This window comes from Heterodontus francisci, chromosome 21 (genome assembly GCF_036365525.1).
Source record: "Heterodontus francisci isolate sHetFra1 chromosome 21, sHetFra1.hap1, whole genome shotgun sequence".
Taxonomy (NCBI): Eukaryota; Metazoa; Chordata; class Chondrichthyes; order Heterodontiformes; family Heterodontidae; genus Heterodontus; species Heterodontus francisci.
In genome coordinates, this window is record NC_090391.1 from 57,107,650 (window position 1) to 57,116,969 (window position 9,320).

Below are 9,320 nucleotides of genomic sequence, written 5' to 3' on the forward strand. Positions count from 1 at the left end.
CTATGCAGTAAATGGAAAATTCCTGGGGAAAATTGATGTACAGAGAGATTTGGGTGTTCAGGTCCATTGTTCCCTGAAGGTGGCAACGCAGGTCAATAGAGTGGTCAAGAAGGCATACGGCATGCTTTCCTTCATCGGACGGGGTATTCAGTACGAGTTGGCAGGTCATGTTACAGTTGTATAAGACTTTGGTTCGGCCACATTTGGAATACTGCGTGCCGTTCTAGTCGCCTCATTACCAAAAGGATGTAGATGCTTTGGAGAGGGTGCAGAGGAGGTTCACCAGGATGTTGCCTGGTATGGAGGGCGCTAGCTATGAAGAGAGATTGAGTAGATTAAGATTATTTTCATTAGAAAGACGGGGGTTCAGGGGGGACCTGATGGAGGTGTACAAAATCATGAGTGGTATCGACATGGTGGATAGCAAGAAGATTTTTCCCAGAGTGGGGGATTCAATTACTAGGGGTCACGAGTTCAAAGTGAGAGGGGAAATGTTTCAGGGGGATATGCGGGGAAAGTTCTTTACGCAGAGGGTGGTGGGTGCCTGGAAGGCGTTGCCAGTGGAGGTGGCAGACGCGGGCACGATAGCGTCTTTTAAGATGTATGTAGACACATACATGAATGGGCAGGAAGCAAAGAGATACAGACCCTTAGAAAATAGGCGACAGGTTTAGATAGAGGATCTGGATTGGCGCAGGCTTGGAAGGCCGAAGGGCCTGTTCCTGTGTTGTAATTTTCTTTGTTCTTTGTTCTTTGTTTAATAACCTGTTCGCACTTTCCTCCCATGTCCTTTTATCTCCTTCGCCCCAAGAGGTATATCTAACACCTTCTTGAAAACATTCAACATTTTGGCCTCAACTGCTTTCTGTGGTAGCGAATTCCACAGGTTCACCACTCACTGGGAAAATAAATTTCCTCCCATCTCAGTCCTTAAAGGTTTACCCCGTACCCTTCTTTCCGAATGTCCCAAGGACAAAGAAAAAAGAATATAATTTCAGCAAATAAACTTCCAAACTGGAGTGCATTACGATACTGAACATATCCAGAGAAAGGCAGAAAATCCATCGTTCCAAAATATTTCATCATTTTTTTTTGTTCGCTTTTATTTTGTGCCCACCCACCCTTTACCAAAAGTCATATTCCGCATTGGGGAATCAACATTGCATATTTCTGCTCTTCCCCTCCCCCACCTCCTCCAAGTCCCGGCTCCCCTCTACTGGCGTAGGTGAGGGACATTAGGCGGTGGTGGTGAGGATCTGATGATATTAAATGTGCTGGGAGTAGCTGATAATAGAAGATGGGCGTTGGAGGAGGAGATGAGGATATTAACCAGGGGTTCAGCAGGAGTTCAGAATCTCATTTGGGTTGAGGGAGCACCTGAACATACTAGACTGAGTAGGGTGCAGCTGTGGTTATTGGATGAGGTTGGGAGGAGCTCCCAAGGACATTAGCTTGGGGAAGGAGGAGCTTAGGATATTAACTATGCGTCGGTACGAGTGGAGGATATTACTTTGTGATGGGGAGAAGCTGAGGATGTCAAGTGTTTTGATTGGAGCAGCTGAGGATATGAGATGGTGTTTAGAGCAGCAGGGCATATTAGGTAAAAGAGGTGGAGGAGCAGATGAGGACATCAGATTAGATTAGATTAGATTAGAGATACAGCACTGAAACAGGCCCTTCGGCCCACCGAGTCTGTGCCGAACATCAACCACCCATTTATACTAATCCTATATTCCTACCAAACATCCCCACCTGTCCCTATATTTCCCTACCACCTACCTCTACTAGTGACAATTTATAATGGCCAATTTACCTGTCAACCTGCAAGTATTTTGGCTTGTGGGAGGAAACCGGAGCACCCGGAGAAAACCCACGCAGACACAGGGAGAACTTGCAAACTCCACACAGGCAGTACCTGGAATCGAACCCGGGTCTCTGGAGCTGTGAGGCTGCAGTGCTAACCACTGCGCCACTGTGCCGCCCATCAGTTGCGGATTCGGAGGAGTTGAGTATTTTAGATGGGTGGGAGGAGCTGAAGATATTAGGTGGGATCAGGAGGAGCTCTCGATACTAAAAGGGGGTGGAAGGAAATTAGTATATCGGTGTCCTGAGGGGAAGCTGAGTATATTCAGTGAGTAGGGAGGAGCTGAGTATATTAGGTAGGGTGGTGCGGAGCTGAGTATATTCGATGAGATTGAAGAGGAGCTGAGGATATTAGGTGGGGCAGGGATCAGCTGAGGATATTAGTTGGGATAGGGAGAATCTGAGGATATTAGGTGCAGTTTTCTGAAGCTGAGGATATGTGATGGGTCATAGAGTTATAGAGTTTTACAGCACAGAAACAGGCGCTTCGGACCATCGTGCCTCTGCCGGCCATTCAGAACCCAACTATTTCATCCCATTTTCCTGCCCTTGGTCCGTAGCCTTGTATGCTGTGGTGTTTCAAGTGCTCATCTAAATGCTTCTGAAATATTGCGAGGGTTTCTGCCTCCAGCATGTCTTCAGGCAGTGTGTTCCATATTCCAATCACCCGCTGCATTTTTTTCCTTCAAATTTCCTCTAAACCTCCGACCCCTTACCCTAACTCTATGCCCCCTGGCTCTTGAACCCTCCACGAAGGGAAAAAGTTTCTTCCTATCTAACCTATCAATGCCCTTCATAATCTTGTACACCTCAATTATTCCACACCCCCGCCCCCGCTAGCATTCTCTGCTCCAAGGAAAATAACCTAGCCTTTTCAGTCTCTCTTCATAGTTGAAATGCTGCAGCACAAGCAAAATCCTGGTGAATCTCCTCTGCACCCTCTCCAGTGCAACCACACCTTTCCGATGGTGTGGTGACCAGAAATGTACACAATATGCCAGCTGTGGCCTAACTAGCGTTATATTCAGCTCCATCATAACCTCCCTGCTCTTGCATTCTCTGCCTCGGCTAATAAAGGCAAGTATCCCATATGTCTTCCGGACCACTTTATCTTGCTGTGCTGTTTCCTTCAGTAATCTATGGACAAGCACACCAATGTCCCTGTGACCTTCTGTACTTCCTAAGGTCCTACCATCCATTGTATAATTCCCTTGGCTCATTAGCCCTCCCAAAATACATTACCTCACACTTCTCAGGATTGAATTCCATTTGCCACTGCTCCGCCCATTTTGCCAGCCCACCTATATCGTCCTGTAATCTAAGGATTTCCTCCTCGCTATTTACAACACCACCAATGTTCGCGTCATCTGTGAACTTCCTGATCCAACCTCCGATATTCACGTCTAAATCATTAATGTACACTACAAACAGCAAGGGTCCCAGCACCGATCCCTGCGGTACATCACTGGTCACAGACCTCCAGTCGCAAAAAAAACCCTCGACCATCACCCTCTGCCGCCTCCCACTAAGCCAATTTTGGATCCAATTTGCCAAATTGCCCTGGGTCTCATGGGCTCTTACTTTCCTAACCAATCTCCCATGCGGAACCTTATCAAACGCCTAACTGAAGTCCATGTAGACCACATCAACTGCTTTACCCTCAACTAGACATCCATTCACCAACTCGAAAAGTTCTATCAAGTTAGTTAGACATAATCTCCCCCTGACAAAGCCATGCTGACTATCCCTGATTAATCCCTGCCTCTCCAAGTGGAGATAAATCCTGTCCCTCAGAATTTTTTCCAGTATTTTCCCAACCACTGATGTTAGACTCACCAACCTGTAATTACCTGGTTTATCAATGCTATTCTTCTTGAACACATTCGCTGCCCTCCAGTCCTTTGGTACCTCTCCTCTGGCCAGAGAGCATTTGAACATGTGTATCAGAGTCCTTGCTATCTCCTCACGTGCCTCACATAACTGCCTGGGATACATCACATCTGGACCTGTGGATTTATCCACTAATAAGCCCGCTAAATCCGTAATACTTCCTCCCTTTCAATGCTAATATGTTCAAGTACATCACAATCCCCATCCCTGATCTCTACACCTGAATTGTCCATCTCCATAGTGAACACTGTTGAACAATAATAATATAAAACCTCACATCTGTCTTCCAGCTCTACACAAAGATTACCACTTTGGTCCCTAATGGGCCCTACTCTTTCCCTGGTTATCCTCTTAGCCCTAATATACTTACAAATGCCTGAGGATTTTCCTTTATCTTTCCCGCCAATGTTTTTTCATGTCCCCCCTTCGCTCTCCTAATTACTTGCTTTTAAGTGCCACCTTACACTTTCCATACTCCTCTACTGCCTCCGCTGTTTTCGGTGTTTAGGATCTGCCAGAAGCCTCCTTTTTATTTCCTGATCCAATCCTCTATATTCCTTGACATCCAGGATTCCCTGGATCTGTTGGTCCTACCCTTCCCCTTAACGGGTATATGTTTGCTCTGAACTCTCCCAATGTCCTCTTTGAATGACTCCCAATGATGTGATGGAGACTTTCCTACAAGTAGCTGCTCCCAGTCTACTTTGGCCAGATCCTGTTTTATCATATTGAAATCGGCCTTCACCCAATTCAGTACCTTTATTTCTGGTCCATCTTTGCCCATCTCCATAACTACATTAAATCTTACAGAGTTATGGTCACTAGCCGTGAAATGCTACCCCACTGGCACTTCTACCACTTGTCCGGCTTCATTCCCCAGGATTCAGTCCAGTACTACCCCTTCTCTTTTAGGACTTTCTACGTACTGGCTCGAAAAGGTCTCCTGTACGCATTTTAAGAATTTTGCTCCTTTTAAGCCTTTTGTAGTAAGACTGTTCCAGTTAATATAGGGGACGTTGAAATCCCCTAGTATTATTATTACCCTATAATTTTTACACCACTCTGATATTTGCCTGCATATCTGCTCCTCGATCTCTTCATGACTGTTTGGAGGCCTGCAGTACACACCCAGCCAAATGATCACCCCATTTTTATTTTTAAGTTCTTCACAAATGGCCTCATTTGAGGAACCTACTAAGACATCATCCCTCCTTACTGCAGTTATTGATTCCTTGATCAACAGTGCAAGGCCACCTCCTGTTCTATCCCCTCCTTTATCACGCCTGAAGGTTCTATACCCTGGAATATTGAGCTGCCAGTCGTGTCCCTCCCTCAGCCATGTCTCTGTGATAGCAGTAATTATATAATCCCATGCGCTAATCAATGTCCTCAGTTCATCTGCCGTACTCGTAAACTCCTTCCATTGAAATAAGAACAAAGAACAAAGCAAATAACAGCACAGGAACAGGCCCTTCGGCCCTCCAAGCCTGCGCCGATCCAGATCCTCTATCTAAACATGTCGCCTATTTTCTAAGGGTCTGTATCTCTTTGCTTCCTGCCCATTCATTTATCTGTCTACATACATCTTAAAAGACGCTATCGTGCCCGCGTCTGCCACCTCCGCTGGCAACGCGTTCCAGGCACCCACCACCCTCTGCAGAAAGAACTTTCCACGCAAATGCCCCCTAAACTTTTCCCCTCTCACTTTGAAATCGTGATCCCTAGTAATTGAATCCCCCACTCTGTGAAAAAAGCTTCTTGCTATCCACCCTGTCTATACCTCTCATGATTTTGTACACCTCAATCAGGTCCCCCCTCAACCTCCGTCTTTCTAAAGAAAATAATCCTAATCTACTCAACCTCTCTTCATAGCTAGCGCCCTCCATACCAGGCAACATCCTGGTGAACCTCCTCTGCACCCTCTCCAAAGCATCCACATCCTTTTGGTAATGTGGCGACCAGAACTGCACGCAGTATTCCAAATGTGGCCGAACCAAAGTCTTATACAACTGTAACATGACCTGCCAACCCTTGTGCTCAATACGCCGTCCGATGAAGGAAAGCATGCCGTATGCCTTCTTGACCACTCTATTGACCTGCGTTGCCACCTTCAGGGAACAATGGACCTGAACACCCAAATCTCTCTGGACATCAATTTTCCCCAGGACTTTTCCATTTACTGTATAGTTCACTCTTGAATTGGATCTTCCAAAATGCATCACCTCGCATTTGCTCGGATTGAACTCCATCTGCCATTTCCCTGCCCAACTCTCCAATCTATCTATATTCTGCTGTATTCTCTGACAGTCCCCTTCACTGTCTGCTACTCCACCAATCTTAGTGTCGTCTGCAAACTTGCTAATCAGACCACCTATACTTTCCTCCAAATCATTTATGTATATCACAAACAACAGTGGTCCCAGCACGGATCCCTGTGGAACACCACTGGTCACACGTCTCCATTTTGAGAAACTCCTTTCCACGACTACTCTCTGTCTCCTGTTGCCCAGCCAGTTCTTTATCCATCTAGCTAGTACACCCTGGACCCCATGCGCCTTCACTTTCTCCATCAGCCTACCATGAGGAACCTTATCAAACGCGTTACTGAAGTCCATGTATATGACATCTACAGCCCTTCCATCAGCAATCAACTTTGTCACTTGCTCAAAGAATTCTATTAAGTTCGTAAGACATGACCTTCCCTGCGCAAAACCATGTTGCCTATCACTGATAAGCTCATTTTCTTCCAAATGGGAATCGATCCTATCCCTCAGTATCTTCTCCAGCAGCTTCCCTTCCACTGACGTCAGGCTCACCGGTCTACAGTTACCTGGTTTTCCCTGCTACCCTTCTTGAACAAGGGGACAACATTCGCAATTCTCCAGTCCTCCGGGACCTCACCCGTGTTTAAAGATGCTGCAAAGATATCTGTTAAGGCCCCAGCTATTTCCTCTCTCGCTTCCCTCAATAACCTGGGATAGATCCCATCCGGACTTGGGGACATGTCCGACTTGACCGAGGGTAATCAAACATCTGTCCATAACCTCAACATCCGTCATGCCCCTCTCCTCGGTGAATACCGATGCAAAGTATTCGTTTAAAATCTCACCCATTTTCTCTGACTCCACGCATAACTTTCCTCCTTTGTCCTTGAGTGGGCCAATCCTTTCTCTCGTTACCCTCTTGCTCCTTATATATGAATAAAAGGCTTTGGGATTTTTCTTAACCCTGTTTGCTCAAGATATTTCATGACCCCTTTTAGCCCTCTTAATTCCTCGTTTCAGATTGGTCCTACATTCCCGATATTCTTTCAAAGCTTCGGCTTTCTTCAGTCTCCTAGACCTTATGTATGCTTCCTTTTTCCTCTTAGATAGTCTCACAATTTCACCTGTCATCCATGGTTCCCTAATCTTGCTATTTCTATCCCTCATTTTCACAGGAACATGTCTTTCCTGCACGCTAATCAACCTCTCTTTAAAAGCCTCCCACATATCAAATGTGGATTTACCTTCAAAGAGCTGCTCCCAATCTGCATTCCCCAGCTCCTGCCGAATTTTGGTATAGTTGGCCTTCCCCCAATTCAGCACTCTTCCTTTAGGACCACTCTTGTCTTTGTCCATGAGTATTCTAAAACTTACGGAATTGTGATCACTATTCCCAAAGTAGTCCCCTACTGAAACTTCAACCACCTGGCCCGGCTCATTCCCCAACACCAGGTCCAGTATGGCCCCTTCCCGAGTTGGACTATTTACATACTGCTCTAGAAAACCCTCCTGGACGCTCCTTACAAATTCTGCTCCATCTCGACCTCTAACACTAAGTGAATCCCAGTCAATGTTGGGAAAATTAAAATCTCCTATCACCACCACCCTGTTGCTCCTACATCTTTCCATAAGCTGTTTACATATTTGTACCTCTATCTCACGCTCGCTGTTGGGAGGCCTGTAGTACAGCCCCAACATTGTTACCGCACCCTTCATATTTCTGAGTTCTGCCCATATTGCCTCAACGCTCGAGTCCAAATAGATGCAATCCAGCCCTGCATTTTTCACTTGTGCCTTACCAGGTCTGTATTTGCTCTGCCTTCCATCTCGCCTCGGTTTCTGTTCTATATTGCCCCCTACTGTACGTCCACTCTATATCCCATCCCTCTGCCAAATGAGTTTCCCCCCTCCCCGCCCGCCACCCCCCCTCGCCCAGCAGCACTCGAAAAACGTCCCAGCAAGTATTCCGGTTCAGGTGCAACCCATCCAACTTTTACGTGCCCCACTTTTGCCAGAAACAGACTCAATGATCCAGGAAACGCAGGCCCTCTCTCCTGCACCATCTCCTCAGCCTCGCATACATCTGCTCTGTCCTCCTATTTCTGAACTCACTGGCATGTAGCACCGGGAGTAATCCAAAGATTGCAACCTTTCGGGTGCTGTTTTTTTTAATCTGCTACCAAGCTCCCTAAATTCTTGTTGCAGGACCTCATCCCTTTTTCTACCCCTGTCGTTGATACCATTGTGTACCACGACCTGTGGCTCCTCCCCCCAACCCTTGAGGATGTCCTGCAGCCACTCCGTGACATCTTTGACTCTAGCACCAGGAAAGCAACATACCATCATGGAGTCCAGTTTGCGGCCACCAAAACGCCTATCTGTACCCCTTACGATAGAATCCCCTATCACTTTCGCTCTTCCACGCTTCCCCAACACCCACCCCCCACCTCCCCACTGCCCCTGCTGTGCAGCAGAGCCATCCTTTCCCACATAGCACAGGGGGAGCCTTCCACGGGTGTGATCTCTCCTGGTATGACATACCTTTAAATTGACTAATTATCCCCTTTAAAACATATTAATTACACTCGGGGCCTTGTTCTACTCCCAACACTATGCACTACAATCTAAGGTCGTTCATAACTTACACTCATTAAAAACAATTACAAAAACACCCTTTCGTACTTCTCGTCTTATCACTTGAGTTTTTTTTAAACTTTCCACTTTTTAAAGCCATTTAAAGGCACTAACTGCTGTTACATACCCAACCAATCACCTTGCAGAATTCCCGTGATGTCACTGCAAGTTTTCTTTTCCTCTTTGGAGTCTCAACGGATGCCAAGAGACACAGGGAGCGAGAGAGAGCCTGTCGCCGCTCCGAATCAGCTTCCTCTCCGGTCCGCCAGCCACCGCTCCCAGGAAAAGGGGTAGGGAGGAGCTGAGGATCTTCCCTGGGGTAGGGAGGAGCTGAGGATATTTGTTGCAGTGTGCAGAAGCTAAGGATATAATGTGGGGCAGGGAGGAGCAGAGGATATTAGGTGGGGTAGGGAGGTGCTCAGGATATTTGGTACAGTGTGGAGAAGCTGGGGATATTAGATGGGGTAGGGAGGATCTGAGATTATTTGATGGGGTATGGATGAGCTGAGGATATTAGGTGGGGTCGGGAGGAGCTGAGGATATTAGGTGGGGTCGGGAGCAGCTGAGGATATAAGGAGAGGTAGGGAGGAGCTGAGCATATTAGGAGGGGTAGGGAGCAGCTGAGGATATAAGGAGAGGTAGGGAGGAGCTGAGGATATTAGCAGGGGT